Here is a 25769-nt window from a genome sequence, read left to right as displayed (position 1 = left end):
ACACAATGGTAAAGATACAGGAGCATAAAAATAGGACAGAGGCATAGTACAAATTAAAGATAAAGGATCATCTTGAGGCCAACAACAGATATGTTCCACACAGCGTCTATCCTTGAACTTAATGATAATACAGTCCCCCTTTATCGTCTTATGTTTCCTGCCCACCCGGTTTACTCTCCTGGCATACAAAATTTCGGCGCACATATGAACCGGTAATGGGCGCTTAGCATTAAGCCAGAAGATACACTTGTTCTTGAGATCCCTATATGATTCCCTTGTCCCAGTCGCCAAGGGTGGGACCCCGGTTAAAACCACCACATAGGGGGCTGCCTCTGGGGGGAGATGTATATCAATTAGACCTGGCGAAGTCTGCACTAAGGACTGTGCAGATATGGGCTGCTTATCAATTCTAGCTCTATCAGTCCTAACGCTATGGGATACATCACGTGGTGGGGGATGTTCTTCTCTTGACTGATTGTCAGAGATTTTGACTGGAGTGGCTTGTGGCTCCTGGGAAACAGGCAAATTGATATTCTCTGCAGCACTTACTAGATCGTTAGTGGTAGATTTAATCTCGCTACATTGGCCTACCGCACTTGGTCGTTCCCTATGTAGGCCAGATCCTCTTCTACCACCCCGTGGCTGAGCCGAAGCAAGTGAAAGTTCCATACATACAAGCCTACTTTCTATAGAACCCAACCTTTCATAAATAGGATCACATAAATTCCTTAAAATACTCTCCAATTTTTTCCAGAACGTTGGGTCTGTGTCTTCCGTAATACCCTTCCCCACAGGTGGTGGTGGATTTACCCTCTCCTCGTTTGTTACAGTTTGAGGACATGGAACTACATCCTTCCTTAAGACAAGAGCAGGGCCAGCCTTAATATTTTTCCCTGCAGCAATCTGTTGGTTTCCCCTACGTTTTTTCTTCAGTGTTAGGCCTAGTTGTTGTTCGGCAAAGCCCGCTTTGATGTTACTAGCAGAACGGGTCTTGAAAGGGGCTTAGATTTTTGGGCCACATTACAAACAATCAAGGTATCAGGGACATCACCTGGGGTTACGGTCAAAGATGTGGTACATGTTATTATCTCACCAGTACGTTCCTCTACCGGAGGAGAAATTAAGCCTGATGAATCCAACATAACAGTCTGTCGACACGGTGGTGACCTTACATTGGCCATATTTCCCAGAGAAGACCTCTTATCACACAGAGTATCTAATGATAGTCTTTTTTCTGTTAATTCTATATCTTTAGCTAGAGCTGATTGTACTTGCACTAGAAAGTTGTCCAGAGTTCCCATTAATGCACCCCCAGTAGATTGCATAATAGTCCCATCCCTTTTAGCAAGCTTATCCATTGTTAAATGTGTACTTTCAACCTCTGGAATCCAATATCCAATATCCCTTTTTCTTACAACTTGGCACCGGGTTTTGCCCTCGCTTATCCGTGGACTAACCTGAATCCTTGATTTATAGAAGGAGGTCCCGTTCCGTTCTTAGACGATCTCGGACGGGCTCAGACGGGCCCGCCCTTGGCCCTGGCTTCGCCCGGCGCGCGTCCCGCGGAGCGGGGGCCTTGAGGAGTTTTATAGCGGCTGGCCGGGAGTACGGGAAGAGGACACAGCTGATTACAGTTGCGGGGCTGCTGGTCCTCGCAGTCCCGTCCTTGAATCCTTCCCTCTTGCGGCGATAACCAGTGAAAATTAAGTCAATCAACACCTCCAGTGGCAGCGCTCAGGGAAATGCAGAAATTAAAAGTTTTAAAAGTGCACCAAATCTCCTTTCACGAACGGCGCCCGCGAAGCGGGGGCCGTGAGGAGTTTTATAGCGGCTGGCCGGGAGTACGGGAAGAGGACACAGCTGATTACAGTTGCGGGGCTGCTGGTCCTCGCAGTCCCGTCCTTGAATCCTTCCCTCTTGCGGCGATAACCAGTGAAAATTAAGTCAATCAACACCTCCAGTGGCAGCGCTCAGGGAAATGCAGAAATTAAAAGTTTTAAAAGTGCACCAAATCTCCTTTCACGAACGGCGCCCGCGAAGCGGGGGCCGTGAGGAGTTTTATAGCGGCTGGCTGGGAGTACGGGAAGAGGACACAGCTGATTACAGTTGCGGGGCTGCTGGTCCTCGCAGTCCCGCCCTTGAATCCTTCCCTCTTGCGGCGATCACCAGTGAAAATTAAGTCAATCAACACCTCCAGTGGCAGCGCTCAGGGAAACGCAGAAATGAAAAGTTTTAAAAGTGCACCAAATCTCCTTTCACGAACGGCTCCCGCGAAGCGGGGGCGTGAGGAGTTTTATAGTGGCTGGCCAGGATTACGGGAAGAGGACACAGCTGATTACAGTTGCGGGGCTGCTGGTCCTCGCAGTCCCGTCCTTGAATCCATCCCTCTTGCGGCGATCACCAGTTAAAATTAAGTCAATCAACACCTCCAGTGGCAGCGCTCAGGGAAATGCAGAAATTAAAAGTTTTAAAAGTGCACCAAATCTCCTTTCACGAACGGCACCACAAATTTCCCAGTAGAGGTGGAAGGGCGGTCAGTTTCTGAAGCCGAGGAGTCCCTAGAGGGGAAATCAACCAAATCCACAGCAGGACGTGAGCCCCTGCACCTGGGCTTAGCTCTGCCATCCAAGGCTCTGGCCACAGCAGCCTCAATCATAACCTGGACTTCAGAGGCAGATAGCAAAGCAGAAGGATCCACAGGACCCCTGGACCTGCTCCGGCGAGCAGAAATAGGCTAATGCTCCTCAAACGGTGAGAAAACATGTTTGCACTTGGATGCTCACTTCCCCACCATTATACCAATAATGAACACAGAACAGGGAGGCCCCATCAAATAGTCAGCAAGGAACCATTAAAGAACACAGAGACAAAACAAATAGTCCAGTACCAATAAGGATGGTAATTAAACAACCAACCAATCCCCCATGTACAAAAGTTCAGTAAAATGAAGTTAAAATAAGCTCATAGGAGGCCCTTACTGTCAGAAGAGAGAAACTGTTAGCAGAGGAGCAGCGCTGTCTGCCAATTGCTGCAGCCTCCCCGGCTGCCTGCCACCTCCGAAGGACAGCCGCAGTCACCGTGAGCCGGTAACCGTGCCGGAAAGGAGCGCACGGCGACTCCCTGGCACAGCGCCTCATGGCTACCACCAGATCAGGCCAGCACCGCTGTGCCTGACAAGCATGCACACAAGAACTTGTCACCAAAATCAAGGAAAATGAAGTAACAAGCGACTGTTACACTGCACATGGACGGCAAGTGGTATGACAAGGAAAAAAAGGAGGAAGGAGGGCGATTTTTATTTGGTGAATTAAATCACGTTTTATTGGTGTCTGGTGAGGCAGGAATGCCTCATATTTGTAATGAAGGGAAGTGAGGGGGGAAGGATGAGATACTCATATATAATCAAATGACTACGGTTGACTTAGGATAGCATCAAACAGAGGAATTGAAGCTATATAAATGAATTAAAGCACATGTTCATTAAAAAGGTAACTTAAAAATAAGTAAGCCAAACAGAAATGCCTAATTACTCAATAATATGATACCAACAATCTCTAGAAAAATGCTGATTCAATATTGGTCAAAAAAGAATTTAATCACAATAATTTAAGAGAAACAAAAACTGTACAGAGCAATAGGCTGTCATGGATTCAAACAAAAGAACGCAATTAGTTGAATCTGACAATGTCAATTTGGATTACGGAATCAAACACATCTTTCAGCAGTCCATATTACATAAGTACAGGTCGACATTTCAGCCCAAAAGGTGAACTTGACCAGGGACATCATCAGGACATAGTGTTGCATAACAAAAACAGGAAGGTATCTGTTGTGTTAACTAGTTGCCCTTTGCCCTGTAAGGACAACTTCTTATTGTTCGGTGCTTTTGCTCGGGATACATGTGTATGTTCAAGTGCGACAGGCGCGTAGCTAGGGGGGGGCGGTGGGGGCGGACCGCCCCAGGCGGCACTATATTTAGGGCGGCTGCTGCCTGCGGCGGCCTTTATAATTTACTTAGGGATACAGTGTCACTAAATAAATTATAAAGTCGGGCGGCCCAGTTTGAGTGCAACTGCAAGCAGTGCGCTGCGCACTGCGCGCACTGACCTACTTGGTTGTAGTGCTGTGCGGAGTGCGCCAGTGCGTCAGCGCCTGCTGCTGCACTTGCAATTTGATTATTTGCCAATGGATGTTGATGTCGATCATGACCGTTAATCTCTGCCCGCGGCGCCGCCCCGGCGCGTATACGTTGACTGGCCCATCCCATGATCCCAGCCTGCTCCAGGGCCGTCAATCATGGAGAGCGCGCGCCAGCGCTACCAATGACGGCCCTGGGCTACATTTTTGCCCACCCCTCGCGATGAGAATGGAGCGGTGACGCGTCAGGCGCGTCACCGCTACGCACTCTCGTGACGACCTTGTGGCCTGGGGGCACCGGCACTGGCAGTCTCTGCTGCGTCACCGTGGCGGAGGATAATTCGTTACAGTGCAGTTGAAGTTCGTTCTGCTAGTAGGTAAGAGAATGTGTTTCTTACTAATTCTTTTCTTTTTTAAAAATATGCGCAGGCCCAGCAGGACACGTACTTCCTGTGCGCACTGCGCTTCATTCATTCATACCCAAGTGTATGCCCTTACTTGTCGTGCAATGACTGATTTATGTGGTAAGGGGATGAAAACTAGCTGTATCCCGTCCATTCATGGGCCCAGTTTTTAAGTCCTACAACATTAGTGAGACTTTAGAGGGGTGTAATATATGTTTATGGCACCTTTGGGCGCCAGAAGTTAGTGTTTTGAGCTTTGAGTTTTGAAAACACCTCCATGTTCATTTCATCAACCTCTTTTACAGGAAATGTGACGCCCAGCTAGTTGGGCCCGGATTATGAGCTTAGCACAGACATTTTGCCCTGTGCAAACTGGATTTGCAATGTTAATTCGAAAATTTTTTTATTTCAACTCATTCACAGTGCAATTTCATTTTAAGCCAGTGGGAATTGGTTTGGGACAAGAGGGCCGATGAGTGTGACTGGTCTTCGACTGGCACCAAAGTTTGGGAATTATACCTCTAATGTACTGGGGTTAACCCACATAAACTGAGCACCCCTTTAGTAGTTGACTACCACGCTAACGAAGCAGAGCAGTCCAAGGTTTACCCAGAGAACTGGTGTGGGTATGCGGTCAATAATCATTAAGATGCGTATATACTAATAAACACTTCACTTTCCTGCTTGTGCTGTTCCGAATCCTTAAACAGAAAAAAGTACATTAATGCACACACAACTAAATATTTATACAAACATATGGACTGAATGAAGGACTTGTGTATACAGCAGAAAACAAAAAGCTTAAATAGGTAAAAAAATAATATAAAGAATGATTCCTTTGTTTTGTGGGGTTTCATTTTTGTCACTATTCGTGTTCCCATCACATATACTGGTCTTAATGCTGCAGTTAATTCAAAAAGGCACTCATACTTTAGAGCAATCACAAATCGAACTTTTTAGGCCCCAAGTCTTAAATTTTAAATTACGTTCCTTTCCGTCCCATATAATTTAATCAATCTTGCTATAACATTTGGTGCTCCACTGCCACATGTTTCCAGTGATCCTAATTATGAAGCTACAATATTCACCATCATCCAGGCTTTAACGTAGGGGACTAACCCAGGGATGTCTGCAGGGTCGGACTGGGACGAAAAATAGGTCCAGGCACTAAACTAAAAGTGCCCCCTTTAGTGAATAGTAGCCCATGTTTGCAAACTGGGACAGTATTTTGTAAGGTATGTCTTTGTCTTTCTTGTCTTTCCCCCTCTTGCCGAACGCCCTCTTGCTGTATAGCCGCGGCAATGCCCTCTGTGTCTCCTACTTTCCTGACCTCTTCTTGCTTTGTATTTTTTTTTATCCTTGTCGTTTGACGATATTATGGATGTTGCTTTTATATCTGACTGGGTTATGACCTCCGGATGCATTGGGGGGAAGGGAGCCCTTTCAGTTCAGGATTGCTGGCATGGCATTTAGGAAAGCCCCTGCATCTTTCACAAATGAACATTTTGAATATATTTTAGGTTGATAGCCGGTTTTGATTGTCTTTGCTGGTGACCGTGAGGCACCTTTTATTGTCACCAATGTGGTTTGCGCCGTAGGGTCAAGGAATCCTGTCATAGCCATGCCCTTGTAAGGCACGCCCAACATTTTGTTCTTCCTTTTCCTGTTGTTAATTATGGTGGTAACTGACCGCCTTTCACTTCCTGACCTCATTCTCCGCCTGAGGAGCTGCAAGGACTCAGGAGCGCCTAAAGAGCTGTGGTAGGGGAGCCACAAATTCGCATGGTTGCAAGTAGTCCGCCCGTCCACATGGCTGCCTCTGGCGTGAGGGAGAGCTGACCCTAGCTCGCAGGGTGGTTGAGCTGCTTGAAAGCAATGATCTTGCTAGCACCTGGCGCTTCGTGCTTCGTGAGCCTCTGTATGTACAAGCGATCCTCCGAACTTATCCAGCTCGTGGACAAAGGCCAATGTAGGGATGAAGGGAGAGGAGCCCACACGACCTTCCCAGAGAACACAGAGAGGGATGAGAGAGAGAGGCCCCCGAGCAGAAGCTTCAGAGCAACCGCAGGCGGCAGCCAGACCTAGCTGGGCAGCTTCTGCAGTGCCTGGCTCGCACTCCAGCTCCCTCCCAGATCCCCCCGCCTCTTATCTCCTCCTGCTGCTGAGGATTAGAGTCGGGCTGCCACTGCAGGTATCCCTCTATGCAGGAATGACCCTAAAAGGGATGCTGGATAGCAGGACTGGGGAGCCCGTTGAGTCTGCACCACCGCCCTGTTGATTCTTCAGGAACCGGGCTGCCACTACTGCCGCCTCTGCCACTGCATAGCTTGCAGCCCCAGATGAGAGATGTAGAGGTTGCAGAGGCTGAGGTTGCAGAGGCAGCTCCAGCTCCTCGCGCCCCGAATGGCTTGATGGTGCAGCACTAGGCTGACTCAGGGCATCAGCGGACATGCTCTCCGAGATCATGGAGGTCCCATTGCTGCATCTGCAGCTTGTTAGTTAGAAGATGGTCTGGAACTGGACAGAGCAGACATTCCAGTTCTCCCAGTAAACAGCATGTGAGTAACGCATGGCAAGTCACCACAGTAGAGCTCCCAAGAAGGGTGGAGGAGAAAAAGTTAGGAGAGGCTCCGCTCCATTTGCTCCATGGATGAAGACTACTCTGAAAATTGGGATGTTTCCAGACATGGGCAACATAGGCAGCAGCCTGTGCCTAGACATGTTTAGGCGACTGGCACCACCTGCTGCAGAGTGCTAGTCAAACCCGCTGAATAGGGGATGTAGCTACAAAGAGTGCCAAGGACAAAGGACCTCCCCACATGTCCCTATAATACCTTATGGGGACCATGATGGGACCGTGCACAGATGCAGGAGCGACCTCTGTCTCGTACTCGTATACAAAGAGTTTAGGCTTGTCTGGATTTTGGTGTACAGATGTGATTTTGAGTAAACAGGTCTGAAAAGTGGCTGCTTCTCATTCTTCATTCCTCAGCCCCTAAAAATAGAGAGAAAGTCCCACAGAGATCAGTGGGAATCTTGGAATAACTCATGTAGAACCTCATTTGCTGAGTACCGCAAGACTCAATGGATTGGCTGAATATGAGGATGAGTGTTATTTCCCTCTGTGAGTGCAGAAATACATTGTTTTACCTGGCTATGCGGGCAGCCTTGGTGTTCCTGTGACTGCAAATGTTGTGTTCTCCATACAGCCAGGTAGACGGCCAGTTCAGCCACCTCTATATCAGGAACACAGTTGATCAAAGATGGGAACGTGACTCCTAGCCAGCAAAGCATTAGCTTTGATTTCTTGTTCGCCCACATTTAGGGATTCCTTGACCCAGAGCATCATGCATAAATGCAAACATGGACCGTGATGACCCAATAAAGTATTTCTAGCCCACTCATAAACACACACACACATGCGCAGATACAAGCGCCACGCCATCATCCAATCCCAATCGTACAGCACAGAAAGGTAACCCTATCCTGCGTAGGCCAAAGCAAACAGGAAAACAACCCTCCGTCGTACCACATAGGAGGTAGAGTAACATTCAGAGGGGAGTAACAAGGCACTTCATAGTTATCATTTTAATAACGTTTTTAGGTTAGATGTCATACAATTAAAATACCACAATGCAGACCACACCTGGAAGAAATACTTAGGGGATTCTAGCATTCACTGAAAAGAATCCGTCTTCCCCTAATAATGTTGCTACAAATTGGATAGAGTTGAACAAGTTTCCATGGCCCCCATAACTGTGTTTAAGGATTGTGATCATAATGTGTCGCCCCTCCCTGTATTTTAGCTTTGGGCCCCCAGGCAGGCTGTGCACCATGTGTGTGCTCAGGCTGCTGTGAAGGAGAGATGCACTATTACAAGCTGGTTTTGGGTACCAAGAGCACATGTCTTTTCATTCCCAGGGAGTTGGTTGCTGCTGCTTGGAAGTAATGACAGGGAGCGACCCCTGCTTGTTGTTGCCTTTGGGCCACCAGAGTGGGCTTTGTATCCGGTCTGTGTTGGCAAGGTGGAGCTGACTGACCCCTTTGTGCTGCGTTTAGTTTTAAGGGCACACAGTGAGTCATTCCCTGTGAATAATTAATTTGCTGTTTTTGAAAGATAAAGAATCACAGGCTTCCACACTGTTAAGTTAGTTTTGGGTCCACAGAGCACATCACGTTTGTGCAGGTCCCCACTGCTTTAATGGGGGGGACCATGATGTATGGTCATTTAATGTCAGCTGTAGATGAAGGTTACATGAACAGTGTCATGTATGTGCATGTTTGCATTGTGCTGAGGGGATTACCAGGTAATTGTTCACGCAGCTCTCTGATGGATGTCACATGCGTTTTTTCTGAGTCCCCAGATAGATCATGCAGTCTGTGTGTTCCCTTTTGTACTGCCAGTCACCGCTGTTTTCAACTGTAGCCTTGGACCGTGTCATGTATGTGCATGTAAGTTGCATGATCAAGGTAACTATTAGCGGCGATACTACGTGTCTCTCGGACCTCTTTGAAGTGCATGCCCCCCCCCCCCCCCCAGGGGGGGCGGCAATCTGAGGGATAGCCCCGGGCGCCACAAGCTCTAGCTACGCCACTGAAGTGCGATGTGCATTCTGCTGTTCCTGGGGTTCTGCTCTAGCTTCTGCGGTTAGAGCAGTTACACTGAGGACATTGGAAGATCGGGCATGGGCTCTCTGCTCTACAAAGCTTCTTACAAAATAAATACTTTATCCAGCACTTACTTCGTTTGGTTATCCTTTCTGGTGCACTCAACATTTGGCAATGAGGATGGGAAGTCGCAGATGAGCCCACAGACCAGCCGTTTTCCATATTATTTTTTTCTGTTCATTTCTTTGTTTATTTCCGCCCACTGAGCCGTTTTGCCCCCACAAAGTCCTCTCACAACACAACAGATACAAGGAAGCACTGGAGGACTTCCTGTCTTCAAGGAGGGGGTTCGGGACCGCTTTCGGGCGATTTTGAAAGGAGTGCACCTTATGCGCAATTCAGCAACCAACCAAATCTCTATTGCCATGCAACCTGAGCGTCAGCAGGACGCGCTACGGCCTCGGCAGCCATCTTTACATGGAATTCACTACGGCAAGTATTCAACTTTGTCTGCCTGCAATTTCTGTGACAGGCACACCTTATTCATTCATTTTAATACATATTACCTGCACATTCGGTGACAGGCACACTATTGTAATTGAAGACGCTGAGACGAGGTAAGTTCAAGTGCGTCTTTATTCAGTCATCGCTCTCCGAACTGTAAAGGCATGCCAACATTCTAAGGCACACTCCAGCGGAGCTTTCCAAAGGAGGAGGAATGGAATGTACTAAGGAGGGAGGAGAAGGAAGGAAGGATACGAAGAATACAACACATCTCCCTGCGGCCAATGAATAGATTAAAGGATAGCAAAAGAAGGTTATGACGAGGAAGAGACTAGAAGCATTACGATGTAGGTAATGAAGGATAAACGCAGCAAAAATGTTATAACAATGTGTACAAGGACAATGAAAAATAGACTGGCATAAGGTAACATAAGAAGAGTTAATATATCAAAAACATTCTAATCTGTAATACAGTAAAGCTTATATTTCCAAAACAGAGAGATAAATACACCGGTACTCGATCCAAGTACCCGAGAGAACTCTACGAAAGGAAAGGAATGTTATAACAAGGAGTTAATAGTTCCAGAATATGTCATGCTAGTCAGTATCAATTTTTACTAGGTTATCTCCACTCCATGTTTGACCATTGTCAAAATGAACAACATTTTTGTTAACCTTTGTCAGTTGATGCTGCGGGTAAAATTTGCTGTGGTTTACCTTCTTTCTGGTTGGTATTTTGACCCTTACAGAGTCACCAACTTTACAATAGTGTTCCTTGACACCATGTTTTCTGTCGTATAGATTTTTATAATTGAGTTGATGTTTTTGTATCTTAGTACTTATTTCTTGTGTATTGGTGGAAACAGGTTTCCCCCCACCCAACCATAGGGGATTAATTTTAGTGCTTGGTTCTCTTCTCCTGATGGAGACAAAAGGCGAATTTCCAGTTACTTAGTTAGGAGAGGTGTGATACGACCAAAAACATTCCCGAAAGGATTTTTCCACATCATGGCCATTTACCACAGCCAATTGAATGTGTTCTTTAATCATATGATTTGTCCTTTCAACCAAGCCATTGGCTTTGGGACAATATAGAGCAGTTTTCTCATGTTTGATGCCCAGTTCATTTAGGAACTCCTTCATTTCCACTGAGGTGAATGGACACCATTGTCTGTGACTATTGTTTCCGCAATTCCTTCACTGCTGAAGAATTCTCTCCAAAAAAAAATCGATGAGACACTTGTTGTGGTGCGCGAAACAAACCTATACTTGATCCAATGTGAAGTGTAGTCAATGAGAACAATCATGAATCCCCTTTGGACACCCAAGTAATCCATTGGACCGATTATGTCCATGGTAGGTTGGCTCCATGGAATACTTGGCACTGCTACCGGGGATAACGGTACTTTACGTGTTATTTTTGTTTAATCGCTCTTAGCACAGCTAATAAAATTTTTTACCTTGTGTTCGACCGTAGAAACCACGTTTGGAAACCAAAATTTACTTCTTATTCTGTTTTTTGTTATACTCCTTCCTAGGTGACCTTCATGAGCTAAATCAATGATTTTGTCATGAAGACCAACAGGTGGCACAATTTTATCATTTCTACTTATATTTCCATTGAGTATAGTTAGCTCATGTCTTACCTTCCAGAATTTTTTCAATTCATCTGCAATGTCCTTGCATTGTTCTGGCCAACCATTAATGATGAGATTTTTGAGCATGCACAGATCACTATCATTGCACATACAATTTTCCCATTCGCTTTCATTTATGGCAGGTAATTGCACAGCAAAAATAGGAAAATCCAGGGGTTCATCTTGTACATCCGCTTCTATGGGCGCGCTGGAAAGATAGTCAGCAATAATATTTTCTCCGCCTGGTAGGTATTCAATTTTGAAAGAATAGCTTTCCAAAGCTAGTATCCATTTTGAAATTCTGTGGGAACCACAATGAGTTTTTTTAACAGAGAACATGAATGTGAGAGGTTTGTGGTCGGTACGAATTGGGAATTTCATGCCCCACAGATAAAACTTAAAATGTAGAACCGCCCAGAGACATGCGAGGGCCTCTCATTCGATTACAGAGTAGTTACGTTCTGACGAAGGCAATGATGGTTTTGCCAGGTTCCCCTTTTGAGATAGTGTGGCTCCCAAACCCTTGTTAGAGGCATCTGTGGTGAGGATAGTTTTCTTAGTGGGATCAAATTAACTTAATGGAGGTGGCCGTAATATTTAATCTTTTAACTTGTTAACAGCAGCACTGTGCTCTGCCTGCCATACAAAATCATGGTCTTTTCTTAAAAGAACCCTCAGACATTCACATTCCTCCGAGAAGTTTTTCACATATTTAGCCATGTATTCAATTAACCCCAAAAATGATTTTAGCTCTTCTTTGTGTTTAGGGTAAGGGGAATCTTTTACAGATTGTATGAGGCTCTGTTTGGGTCTGAATCCTTCTTGCGATATGGTGTGTCCCAGGTAATCTACTGAACTGACTTTAATCTTGCACTTATTTTGTTTTACAGTCAACCCGGAGTCTACAGTTCTCAAAGTGTAATCATGTTCTTCCGCAGATGATCCATATACTAAGATGTCATCCTGGAAGCAAAAGGCTTTGTCTGTGCCATTTAATATATTTTGCATTATTTTCTGGAAAACTGCCGCAGCAGAGGCCAGGCCAAAAAGCATTCTTGTGAACATGTAAGCCCCAAAGGGAGTAGTAAACGCAGTAAGGGGTCTGGACTTGGGGTGAAGCTCTACTTGATGGTATGCCATAGATAAGTCAATAACCGAGAATACCTTGGCGTCGCCCATGGTGCTTAACATCTCATTTAGGTGTGGGAGAGGAAATCTTTCCACCCATATATTGTCATTTAAGCTGCAGAGATCCACACACAAACGGATCCCATCACCACTGGCTTTGGTAGCTAAGACAATGGGGGCCAACCATTCAGAGGCTTCTATAGGTTGTAGGACTCCCAGTTCACAAAGTTTACTCAGCTCCTCCTTCATGGGCTCTCTCAACATAAGGGGAACTGGGCGAGGTTTGTGTATGATAGGTTTAGCACCTTGTTTAACTTTTATGCAGGGTTGGAATTCTTTAAGTAACCTACGTTTTTCTGAGACTAATTCAGGATATTCCTTACAAATTTCATTAGTTTCCTCATGACGTTCAATGAGGAGTACTTGGTCCTTGTTATTAGGATCAAGAATGATTCCTAACTCTTTCTGATGACGCCATCCTAAAAGGTTGGACCCTTTAGTCACAATGTACACTTTGCAACATGTGGATCTCCCCTTGAAATTTATAAGCATCTTTACCATCCCAACTAAAGGTATAGATTCTCTGGTGTATCCTTCTGGTGAGATGTCCAGTTCTGATACGTCAAGACTAGAGATGTCAAATAAGTCATTTATGTCATCTTGGTTAACTAAGGTGAAAGGGGAACCCGAGTCGGCAAACATAATTAGGGGCTTATGGTTCCCGTAATTTAAATTAAAAATTTGCATGGCCTGCACACTCTATGACAGGCACATGTTTATTACAGTAATTCAGCAATCCTGCCTGCATACTTAGTGACAGGCACACCTAGCATAATTTGTTAATTGTTTGTTCTACTATTCATTTATAAGTACTAGCCTTTCCTAATTTTTTATATTGCAAAACTTACCATTTATCCATTCATTACCATTTATCTATTTACTTCTTCAAATTTCACAGTTTCTTACTAATCCAAGCAAACCAGTTATGCTTTGAAAACACTGGTTCAAATCTTTTGAAAACTATTTGGTCGCTAATTATGCCATAGAGTTTGACCCTAAAATTAAATTTGCACTTTTATATGGTCATCTCGGTTATGAGGGGGAACAAGTTTTTAATAATTTATCACAAATTGATGCAGGAGCACAGGAGGCTTGGAATGTTTATGCGGAAGCTGTGGCTCGACTCACCAAGACATTTTCCAAAGAGCCAAGCATTTTTCTTGAACGTTTTCATTTAATGAGAAGAAAATAGTTATTGATGAATCTGTAGAAGACTACATTTCTACACTCAGACTGTTAACCTCTACATGCAGTTTTGGGTGTGCACTTTACATATGTATACGTGACCAGTTTGTATATAGCTTTTTTTCCAAGAAAATTCACGAAAGACTATTGATTTACAGAAACCCTAGTTTAGTGGAAAAAATTGAAATTGCTAAGAGAATAGAAAGGTCAATCATTTCCATAAAGTTGATGTCCACAGAATCTTCTACTTCTGGCACATATATATCATGTGTGTCTGGGGAAACTGAAGTCGTTGCTTTGGTTGAAGAAAGAAAGAAATCCACAAGAGGCTCATTCAGAAAAACATCTAGTTTATGTTTTAGATGCAGCTCAAAGACGCATATTGGAAATAATCCAAATTGTCCTGCAAGCAATGAGCGCTGCAACAAATGTGGTAAACCTGCCCATTTTATGTCAATGTACAGAAGCTCTAAGAACACAATGAGAATCTGTTCTGTAGCTCACACTACGGATTCATGCGCATAGGAGTTATCTAGAGCTATTTTAACCATTTCTTCTGATACATTTTCTCAGTCTGCAGTGAAAGGTCCCTGGTGTAAAGCCATTGTAGCACGAGAAACAGTGGACAAAATGACAGATTCATGTGCACCCATCACCATCATTTCAAATGTACTTTTCACAGAAAATTGGGGTACGTAGTTGCTAACTAAAGCTGACATTTATTAAAGCCTTCGGAGAGCAAGACATTGACATGTTGGGGATTTCATTGATTCTTTGTCTTGTTTAGCGAGGCAAATCACCACTAAAATGTATGTGGCAATCAAAGGCAGGAAAATTATAGGGTGGCATTACTTGGGATCAGATTGATACCTGGTACGGAAAATCCTATTGTATTGGCTGACCATCCCATTTCTTTAATCGAAGATGACAGTGGTATCAATTTGGATTGTGTTTTCGACAAATTTCAAGATATTTTTTAGTGACAAAATTGGTAACATTTTGAAATGTGAGCATTTTATCAAGCTCAAGGATGGTGCCACTTCTGTGGATCGGAACCCTTGAGCATTAGATCGGATCTCAAAGATCTTCTTGATAAACTATGCAGTGAAGGTGTCATCTGAATGGGTCAATCCAGTAGTTATCATGAAGAAAAAGATAGGAGAGATTCATCTCTATGCGGACTTACGCACTCTCAACTAAAATATTGTTATCGATTGTCATCCCCTACCCGAAGTACAAGATTTACGGGAAGCGAGGGTGTTTTCGTTAATTGATCTTTGATCAGCGTATCACCAAATACAACTTGCCGTAGAGAGCCAAGTCTTACCACATTTATTCCACCTTTTTGCGCTTTCAAATTTTTAAGCATGCCTTTTGTTCTGGAGTCTGCAGCTAGTGTGTTTCAAAAATTCATGGACACTGTGTTGGGAGGCATCCAGGGGGTACAGGCGTCCCAGGATAATGTACTTATTTAGCTGAGAGTATCGGAGAATACAATTTAATTTAGGATAGGGTTCTAAATGTTTTTAAGAATATAGGCATCACCCTTAGAAAGGAAAAATGCAAATTTATGGTCAACTAGTTGGATTGCCTGGGTCACTGCATCTCCAGTCAAGGCATTAGGCCATAAATGTCACTTGTCTGCACCATTCAGGACACCACTCCAGCAAGCAACAGAGATACACTTCTCTCAGTTTTAGTATTATGCGAATACTACTCACGTTTTATCCATGGGTACGCGTTAGTAGTACAACCCTTGCGAGATTTGTTAAGTAAAGGTCATGCTTTTGTTTGGCTGATGCAGCGAGTGAGTCTTTTTCTAATATCAAATCCCGCATCACTTCAGCTCCCATTTTATCAGCTTTTTCAGCCGGACAGCCTTGTTTTTTGACTGTAGATGCCAGTCAATTAGGTTTTGGTGCAATTTTATCTCAATGGGTGGACAAGAAAGAGCGCACAATTGTATTTGCATCACGTTCCTTAAGCTCTGCTGAGTTTAACTACAGCACTATTGAAAAGGAAGCGCTAGCGTGTGCATAGGCAATTGAACAAATGTAAATGGATTAATGGGGCACACAATTTCAAATAGTCACTGATCTCAAACCACGTATTTAATTACTTAATGATAATGGCATGGGTAAGGCATCTGCGAGACTAGTTCCCATTTGGTCAAAATTGCAAGATTATAAATTCACTATTCATTAGCTTCCTGGTAGGAAAAATGCCAGAGCGGACTTCTTATCTAGGATGCCTCTTGCTAATGATGCATTATGTGAATCTGAGGAGGAGGTTGAATGTGTGGTTGCCATTATAGAACACTCTCACTGATGATCCAATTCTCCAACAGGTTATCAAATATGCTAAATATCGTTGGTCTCTAGAAAGAAATATGGACTCAAAGTATTTGCACAAGTTTCAGTTGAGTTATCTGTTGTTGAAGAATTTTTACACTGCCATAAATTGTTAGTTCCTCCCACTAATTTGAGAGAACTTTTATTTAAAAATGCTCATGAAGGTCATTTAAGAATCACAGCCAATATTCGCAACTTGAAACAATATTATTGGTTTCCTGGACTTGATGCTCAGGTTAGCAGATGGGTGTCAGGATGCAGTATTTGTTTAATTTCTGACAAACATTGGAAATCAACTGAATCTGACTTATCGGATGCACCATGGGACAAAGTTGCACTTGGTTTTGCTGGTCCTTTTGAACTTCTTCCTAGCAATAAGAGGTATATGTTAGTTTTGGTGGACTACCTTTCTAAATGTATTTATTTCAAATTTTGTCTGGACACCTGACACCACACCTGTCATCACTTTTCTGAACAAAGTATTCGAAGTTGCAGGACCACCAAAAGAACTTGTAACTGATAATGGTACTCAATTCTCAAGTCCCATCAAATGCTACAATTTGTTAATGATCGAGGCACTAGACGTCTTAAGGTGGCCTTGTACTCTCCAACTTCAAATGGTTTGGTATGACGTGTAAACACATTTTTGAAGGTAGGTGTACAAACTGCCTTGTCGGCTGGCTTGCAGATTGAAAATTTATTGAGAGAGAAGGTTTTGAAATTATCACACCACACAGCACGACCGGTGTATCTCCTTTTAAATTGTTACGCAATAAATTGCCTAAATGTGTGCTGTGTCCTGGGTGGGTCTGTGAGTTTTCCAATAGTACTGATAATGCTAAGAATAGCACTGATAGTATGAGGGGTAAAGTGGTCAGGAAACATGAAGCAATATCCAGGTATTATTGTAATAAGAAGAACATTAAAGCAATTCAGTTGGTGACTGGGTGCTCATTAAAAAAAACCCAACAGAGTCAGAAAAGGGGAATCAAAATTAACTCTACCTGGAAGGAAGAGGGTGGTGGAATAGGAGGAGTCTGGTGAAAGTTACTCAGGAACAAGCCTCAAAGATTGCGGCAGACAAAAATTAAGGTATTCATTATACTGAGGTTGGTGAGGGTAGTCCCTGGTGGGATTTCTCTCAGGGAAAGACCAATTCTCATTTAACTCTGGTTACACACTCTGCTGAGTTTGACAATCGTCCCTCCAATGAGCTTGTTCATGAACATGATGATTCATATGTGTTTTTGCCTTGCAACTAGGAAGTTCCTTCATCTAGTTCCAATGTAGTGAATTCCTCTAAAATTTAAAGATTATTACTTAATGTAATGTTGATTTATTTTATTGCCATGCCTCGTTTCATCTGAAATTTAAGGACTTTTATTTAATGCAATGGTGTTTTATTGTGCATGCTTGCATACTTTTGTTTATTGTTAAAATGTGTTCAACTCTTGTTTATTAATTTTTAAAAAAGGAGGATGATGTTGTGTTAACAAGTTGTCCTCTGCCCTTTAAGGAGAACTTGTTATTGTCCTGTGCTTTTGCTTGGGACAGTTGTGTATGTTCAAGTGCGACCTGCGTTCTGCTGTTCCTGGGTGTTCTGCTCTAGCTGCTGTGGTTAGAGCAGTTACACCGAGGACATCAGAAGAGCAGTCGTGGGCTCTCTGGTCTACGAAGCTTCTTAAAAAATAAATAAAATTTCCAGCACTTGCCTCATTTGGATATCCCTTCTAGCACACTCAATAGTAGCTGTACAATGTATGACTTAACCAGAATAAGGCAAATATAAAAAATATATTAGTTAAACAGAACAGAGAATAATAATATTGGTGAAAAAAGAGGAAACGAAGGGTAATGAAAAAACGGAGTGGGAAAAACCAATACCAAAAGTGTAGGCTTACTAAAGACAAGTTAAAAAACACAAGTCAAATGAGAAATGCAGGCCACAAAGTAGTCCCAGGGAGCTTGAATTGTTATCGCTAGTCAAAACCTCACCCGGTACTCACAAACTCGGAGAGAGACAGATATAACACTTACACTTCAGAAGTAATTTAAAGAACCCGCAAAATCTGTAAGGGACTTCTCAGAACAATGTAACAGGGACCAGGACCAATCCAACAGGGACACCTAAATGATTGCAAATACATTGGTTATCATCAAGGGGAGGCAAAAATCCTCCAAAATAAGCACAAATTAATAAAGAATTACTTAAGGGAAGGCAAAGACAGCGCCAAACTCAGAGGGGACCCTTCTAAATGGCAGTGTACCAGGGAGCCAATTATACAGCAGTACACCTACATTATGACAAATAAATTGCCTTTCCATAGTAACAGTAGTAAAGTTCAGATTCTATTTGATATGTGGAACTTACTCAAGCACATATGGACTTCAAGAAAATATGGGTTGAATATGCAAAGGAACATCCAGCGTTAAAAAAGCCAGATGCAATTAAGTCACTGTGCGGATTAATCCTGTAGTCTCCAGGCAGAGGGAGCAAAACCCTCATATAACATGTAAAAAACACATAACTAAGTTAACAAAACCCAAAGTCTACAAGGACAAGGTCCATGATGTGCAACAAATCCTACTTGCGGCTAGTACGATCAAAATCACACACCTCGTAATCCAAGAACACTGTAAGACCCCACAGCAAGTTTGGGTCTCAGCAACCGGCGCTTTCATTCAGGGCATTTAAGTAAAAGGGCCTGTGATTATGATCCAGCGAAACGCCAGGATGAACATTTTACAAATCAACAAATTTTCAACATGGGCCCACATACACATTCAAGTTTCCTGACTGTTTCGCTGTGGGTTAAGTTTTATTTTCACCTTGATCTGGATTAGTCAATACCTAACTAACCTTCACAGATCAACACTCTTCCTTTGGTCAATGGACCATTAGTCGAGTAGTTGATGGTGATATTAACAAATTAACTAATTTATCTTATAACTCTCAATGAAATAATCACAGACTCTGGGTAAGGTTCAATGAATTTTATCTAATACTCACTCAAAATGAACGCTCATTTATACAGATTCACAGTGCAAACTCCATCAACTTTCACGGGAGAGAAAAATTCATTTATCAAATACATTCAATTCATAGACTCATTCAACAAATTAATGCATTAGAAGTGGATAGATGAAGAGACAAAAGACATATTAATTCATACATTTGCAAAAGATATGCAAATTTAAGACAGAATAATATTTACCCAATGGTGAAACGGGAAACCCAACCCCCTGGCCTAAGGACTGGTGAAGGTCACCTGATTAAGAGTCAGGATTACAGGATAGGACAATACTTACTAAAACGTCTCTAGAACCCCGACGCACCGGAACGCATCCCTCTCTTACACTTTCTCCCTCCTCGATATTCTTCCGCAAATCTTCAATTTAATCGGGCTGTCTTTCAGTAATATATCTTCCCAGTCTGTTTTCTTCTTTTCAGCAGCAGCTCTCGCCAACACCCTCCTAACTTAAGTCACTCTAGTTTTACTCTTTAGCTCTGCATGTCCCACCCTCAAAAGTTGCAAATATCAGTGAATCATGGACTGTGATTGGGCAGGGGAGTTGTCATCACCTCATGCTGTCATGTTAAATGTTTTAACTAATTCTTTGTTTAGCAAAACCCTTCCCCTTTAGCTCATTTATTATTCTGCCATATTATTTTCCCATGCGTCTGTTGTATCAATTAAAAAAAAAAATCAATAGGATTCTACAGTCGATTCACACAACGACTTGTCCTTGACTCTTGGCAGCCTGTCAACGATCCAGTCAACGGGTCACAATTTTATCACACCGTGCATGTCCCAACTGGCATACATCTTCACCGCCATCTTTTTCATTGGCTTAGCACATTAGGCCCAAACATACACTATTAATAAAGGAAACACAAACAGATGTTAATTTCTTAAATATGTGATTGTCACTGTTCACCACCCGCTGCTACTCTATCCCATGTTAAATTCTCTTTCTTTAAGCAAAAGTATTAGCAGCAATATCTTCTTTTGAAGCTCAGGCAAGCATATGCCAAGCATGCGGTGCCTCAAGATCTAAAGTTAGTAATCTTTGCGCATGCATGAGAGTTTCCATCTCACACGAGTCAGTCACATGGTTATTTACGCAGTTCTGGTTTGCACATGCGCAAAGCATTTTTCGTTCTCAAGTGGGATTTTAGTTGTATAGCAAATTATTCTTTGTTATTCAAGCGCGCATAAAGCTCTTTTCCCCATATGTAAATGTCGTGTTCATGTTAATTTTATCTTATTTACAATTTCTAGTTATTAGTATCTGTTAATGAGAGATTGATCTGAGCAAGTTTCTTTTCCTTGAATCCTTGCTCCATCAATTACAGGAGGCCAATTATCCAATTAGCCAACCCCCCATGAGCATGATAGGAATTGTGAGAACTGAAGCCCTGCATCACTGTAAATCACTGATTTTTAACAAAATAAGGTGAGATCATTTGCACCGTATAGTAATTAAATAAACCAGAAGAAAACGTACCAAATTAATTTATCCAATCAGCAAAACCTTGCTGAACACACTAAGGATTGTCGGAACTGAAGTAATACATCAAAGTATTGAAATTAATTAAGACAAAGCAACGCGCGACCATTTGTGCTGGATAACACTTAAATAGACCAAAGGGGAGCATAACAATTTACTCTGCCCATACAGACCCGAGTGATGAGAGTAGGGGAAATTATGAAACTACCTTCCCAATTATAAGAAAAGGCACACATTTATGTACAATAAAGAGTCTAAGTACTATTTGTTGCAAAAGGCAGCTCATGTAACACAGTCATGGCTTATCAGTCGAAGTTACATAGTCATAGAGTAGAATCAGGACCGTAACAACGCAACCATCACAAAATGGGCAACATCTGTATGGTCTCATCGTTTATGTTCAAGTCAGTAATGGCAGAGTTCAAGCGATCAATCCATCGATATTTCAAGAGCGTCAAAGTTCAAGAGATGTTGGTCACTTTCTCAGTTCTACGAACTTGCTCAATCACTTGCTATTTGATTTGTCATTCCGAGTGGCCCATTTGTTGAAAGTGTTCCACCAAGGATGCAATCATGATGCCACAACATATTCGACTCTGATGTTGTAAACTTCTGCAAGGAATTCATTGGGTAGTCATACCAATGTAAATTTTGCCACAGGGGCACCAAATGGCATAGACAACATTTTGAGAGTTGCAATTAGTATGGCATGACAAAGTAAAATGTACATTCAGATGTTGGAATACTTTAGTGTCACATGTAAATTCACAAACCCTGCACGCTTTGCATTTAAAAAGCTCCTGTACCGGATTCAGTCCTAAATATTGGGAAATCTGATTGTTTGGTGTAGAGTCGTATACTTGTGATGCGTTTACTAGATGGTCTCTTAGAGTCCTGCCTCTCCTAAAGGAGCTGGGAACAATAATGGGTATGGCTCTAATCAGCAAGGCTGAGCCCAGTAACAATGAGAACAAAGAAATACCAATGCTGATCAATTATTCTAAAACGTTGAAGCGACGTGGAAGAAGGAATAAAACTACCACGGCAGTACTAATTAATAGTATTTATTTTGAATATTTGCTTAAAGTTTTTTGAAAAAATCTTGTATGACAATTTTTTTACAAGAATGGCCGACCGTCAATACAAACACTTACAGAAAACTACGATACTCAACAGTGAATAAAAGGTAGCAGATTGAACATTTTTCAACCGACAAAGTGCATGATCGTAATTTGACAAACATTCAAACACCACTCCTCACTCATCCTCACATAACAAACACACAGACTAAAGAATAAAAATGAGCGTCCTTTGGAAACTTATTTTTTCTTGCTCAAGCAATTGCCAAAGGACTAAACAACCCTGGTGAGCTTAATACTGAAATGAGTTTACAAGTGCATGTTAACCTAATTACAAAGGCTAGACATTTTGAAAAAGGTATTTCAAACACATGCACCAATTTGTACTATTCACACCAGTGGTGGTGAAAACAGAAAAAAACAGGTCGACGCGTTTCAAACCCCTGGATTTAACGAGGGGTTATCCTCAGGACCGAGACACTAGAAGACGAAAGAGAGGAGAAACATTCAGTGGACACGTACAAAATACAGAAACGTCTCAGAAATTTAGTGTCAGAAAATCACAAAGTGGAAGAATATCTTACCAGAGTGGCAGCGATGTAAGTCTAAAATAGACTGTCCAACTGTGGGAACAGAGAATAGGACTCAGTTGGCAGCAGAATTCAGCAGGATTACACACAGGCTACCATTCAGATTACAACAAGTCATAGTCAAGTGAGTGATATACCGCAAAAAATATATATATGTGTACTCACTGTCATGGCAGACGTATTTTTTCTAATTAAGGACGGCGTCAGCTTTTTGTCCAAGTAGGTGAGCTTCGCATGAAAAATGAGGGGCGTAGGGATTCTGTATGGGCAAGGTGAATGCAATGAATAGAATGACTAGGGTACACTCACGAGGAGGTGTGGATAAACGTTCAAAACTAATCCAAGAGGCAGTAAGGGAGAGAAAAACCTGTACCTTAATCGTCCGTTGTAAAGCCCACAAGCGGTTCCCTCGACCTTGGGAGAACGGCGGCGCCGAATCTATAGTGGTTGAAAAAGAGCGCGAATCAAGGGAAATATTCCATGTATCATGTATCTCTTTTAGGGCTAAACGCTAACACGAGATCCATAGCGTACCTGAGTTTTCGGCAAGCAGCGCTCGGGTTGCAGCTGGACGCGAAGCTACGGCTTCCGGTGGTTTCCGTTTGATCCTAAGAAGGGGTTCTGAGATGGCGGGACTTGTGGGTAATGTAGTTTTTTGGCGAAATGCGACCGGGTAGGTGGGATAAAAGTACCCAGGACATATGAGGTAGAAAAGGAGGTGCCTAAATAGCGCGTTGCCTTTTTCAGTTATAGTTTATAAATCTCCGACAGTTCATTGAGGCCATTGTAAAAGGTGTCAAATTTAACAATTAACATGGCTTCACGTTGTGACAATTTCGCTTCCAAATCACCTCCTCGGGGATCGCTTTCAACCTTTGAGATAACTGTCCAACGAAGGTCTTGCTCAGTGTGTGCCATTTTTTGCCAATGATTGACGAGAGGAGCTGTCTCAACATTTTTCTTGATGCGAGATCTATGTTGTATTATACGATGGCGTACCTCTTGATTGGTTTTACCAATATATAGCTTATTGCAAGGGCATAATACTCCATAGATGACATTTTTCGTCTTGCAATTGGAAAAGGTTTCATGCTTCCAATGGATCCCTTTATGAGAAAAGAGGGTTCCTCCAAACGTTTGATCACAACAGGAGCAGTTTCCACATTTGTGATGTCCTTGTATCGGTGGTAGACCGAACATTTGTCTAAGCGTGGGTTGTGGGGCTTTGTCTAATGCCGTCCCGACTACGTAGTTTGCCAAGTTTCTTTCTCTCTTGAAGGCAAATAGGGGAACAGCCTCAAAGGAGGGATCCAAATTCTGGATCAAATGCCAATTCTGCTGGATTACTTTCTTCAATTGGTTGGAATTGGGACAAAAGGTTGTCACGAAAACTTGACGTTCTATAGAGGGTTTTTCTTTTTTGGTCAATAATGTTTCCCTTGGCGTCCAAAGAGCTCTCTTCTTTGCTGATTTTACCAATTGTTTAGGGTAGCCTCTGTCTTTTAATTTATCCACGAGATTGTTAGCGTGAGTGTCATAGTCTTCTTTGAAGAAGCAGTTGCGTCTAATTCTCAAGAATTGGCCATATGGCAGATTTTCTTTTAGGCTTCTAGGGTGATTACTTGAGAATAGAAGGGCTTTGTTTCTGTCGGATGGCTTCGTGTATAGTGTAGTAGCTAGGCTTCCATCAATTGGGAATACTTCTACATCTAAGAACGGGATCTTAATTTTAGAGGAGTTGATACTGAACTTGATGTCAGGTGACCTCTGGTTGAGCCACTCGAAAAATTGCGTGAGTTCGTCCTGGTTGCCCGTCCATGTCATAAAAATATCATCTATATAGCGCATCCAAGCTGAGATGAACTTGTTAAATGGATTGTTGTTATAGATGAATTTATCTTCGACCATGGACATGTACAGAACTGCTAATTCTGGAGCGAATGGACAGCCCATTGCTACGCCTTTTATTTGGAGAAAAAATTCTTTCCCAAATGAAAAAAAGTTCTTCTTAAGAGCGAAGCTCGCCAGCTCGATAATGAATTCTGTCGGGACCTGCAGGGGTCTTGGTCTTTTGTCCAGGAACAAGGCCAGGAAGGCCAAAGCTTCGTCTTTGGGAATTTGTGTATATAGAGAATTGACATCCAGAGTCACCATTGTGTCTCTCTTTGTGTTGTATGGGACGTCTACCAGTTTGTTAATAAAATCCGTGGTATCTTGAATGAAAGATGGAACTAAGTCCATAAATGGTTTTAGGAAATGGTCCACATACTTTGAGATAGGTTCGTTTAAGGAGTCGCAGCCTGAGACTATAGGTCTACCCGGTGGAGAAGTCTCATTTTTATGCACTTTCGGCAAGATGTAACATACCGGAGTCCTAGGGTGTTTATTTTGCAAAAATTGGTATTCCTTGGGGCCAAGAAAACCTTGGTCAAAGCCTTTCTCTAAGATGGAAAATAGATGTCCTTGAAATTCCAGTGTGGGATCTTTTGAAATACGTTTATAGCAGGTCGGATCGCTTAGTTGTCTAAGCGCCTCCGTGGTGTATTCTGGGGTTCCCCAGACGACAATCGACCCACCTTTGTCGGCTTGTTTAATGATTACTGACGAATCATTTTTTAGGGAGGAGAGAGCGTCGCGTTGGGATTTTGAAATATTATGTTTGACATATTTAGAACTTTTTTCCATATGTGAAATGGCGGACAACACAGATCTCTCAAAAGTAATGATTTCTTTAGGTACCTTATGTGGAGGAGGACAGTAATTCGATTTTTTTCTCAAGCCAGTGACTTCATTGGAAGTTGGAATTTCGTTCCCCGAGAAAAACATTTTGAGCCTTATCTTGCGGCAGAACTCAATTGCCTCTGTTTTTAGCTTGATGAAATTAGTGCTGGATGTGGGAACGAAGGAGAGACCTTTCGCTAACACCGACTCTTCCTCCTTAGTCAAAATTCGTGAGGATAGATTGAAAATTGGAGAAGGGTTTAGTTTTTGTAATGCTGTCTGCGCGTGGTCATCTCCCAAGGTTGGTTGTTGAAAAAGGAGAACATAGGTACATCCAAATCGGTCTCCACCGATCCAAGAATATTCCTGTTGGACAGAACCAGTTGTTTTTTAGCTGGTTACTGACAGTTGTGAATTGGGTGACAAAAGTCAACCTTGATTGGGAATCTTTTTTCTGGGCGGACAATAAAATATCCCGATGTGAGTACCAAGATCTTTTACGTACTCTAGTAAGGAGATGTTTTGTGTAACCACATTCCAATAGGCGAGAGATAAGAGTATCTGACTCTCGAAAGAAATCATCTTTCTTTGAGCAATTTGGACGTAGCCAAAGGAATTGCCCAAAGGGCAAGTAGTTCCTTCGTCTATGTGGTTAGAAGCTGAAATACTGCAAGGTATCTTTTTTTTTTCAGTTGACTTTCGAAATAGGGACACATAGTTGAGACCCTGATCGTGCCTCACCAACAAATCTAGAAAACATATCTCACTCAAGCTAGGTGACAGAGTGAACTGAATGTGGGGATTGTTTTGATTGAACCACTGATAAAATAGATTTCAGAAGCTGATCCTGACC

Source organism: Triturus cristatus, chromosome 5_2 (assembly GCF_964204655.1).
Source record: "Triturus cristatus chromosome 5_2, aTriCri1.1, whole genome shotgun sequence".
Taxonomy (NCBI): domain Eukaryota; kingdom Metazoa; phylum Chordata; class Amphibia; order Caudata; family Salamandridae; genus Triturus; species Triturus cristatus.
This window is presented reverse-complemented; position numbering follows the sequence as displayed.